This window comes from Enhydra lutris, unplaced genomic scaffold (genome assembly GCF_002288905.1).
Source record: "Enhydra lutris kenyoni isolate GAN:26980312 unplaced genomic scaffold, ASM228890v2 scaffoldscaffold2, whole genome shotgun sequence".
NCBI classification, from domain to species: Eukaryota; Metazoa; Chordata; class Mammalia; order Carnivora; family Mustelidae; genus Enhydra; species Enhydra lutris.
Genome location: NW_019154086.1, coordinates 68,266,160 through 68,266,973, shown reverse-complemented (window position 1 = coordinate 68,266,973; position 814 = coordinate 68,266,160).

The following is an 814-nucleotide window of genomic DNA, read 5'->3' as shown; positions in this document are numbered from 1 at the left end:
ATTTTGGACACTAGCCCTTTATCTGATATGTCATTTGCAAATATATTCTCCCAGTCTGTCAGTTGTCTTTTGGTTTTGTTAACTGTTTCCTTTGCTGTGCAAAGGCTTTTGATCTTGATGAAATCCCAATAGTTCATTTTTGCCCTTGCTTCCCTTGCCTTTGGCGATGTTCCTAGGAAGATATTGCTGCGGCTGAGGTCAAAGAGGTTGCTGCTGTGTTCTCCTCAAGGACTTTGATGGATTCCTTTCTCACATTGAGGTCCTTCATCCATTTTGAGTCTATTTTCATGTGTGGTGTAAGGAAATGACCAGTTTCATTTTTCTGCATGTGGCTGTCCAATTTTCCCAACACCATTTGTTGAAGAGGCTGTCTTTTTCCATTGGCCATTCTTTCCTGCTTTGTCGAAGATTAGTTGACCATAGAGTTGAGGGTCTATTTCTGGGCTCTCTATTCTGTTCCATTGATCTATGTGTCTGTTTTTATGCCAGTACCATGCTGTCTTGATGATGACAGCTTTGTAATAGAGCTTGAAGTCCGGAATTGTGATGCCACCAACTTTGGCTTTCTTTTTCAATATTCCTTTGGCTATTCGAGGTCTTTTCTGGTTCCATATAAATTTTAGGATTATTTGTTCCATTTCCTTGAAAAAAATGGATGGTACTTTGATAGGGATTACATTAAATGTGTAGATTGCTTTAGGTAGCATAGACATTTTCACAATATTTATTCTTCCAATCCAGGAGCATGGAACACTTTTCCATTTCTTTGTGTCTTCCTCAATTTCTTTCATGAGTACTTTATAGTTTTCTGAAT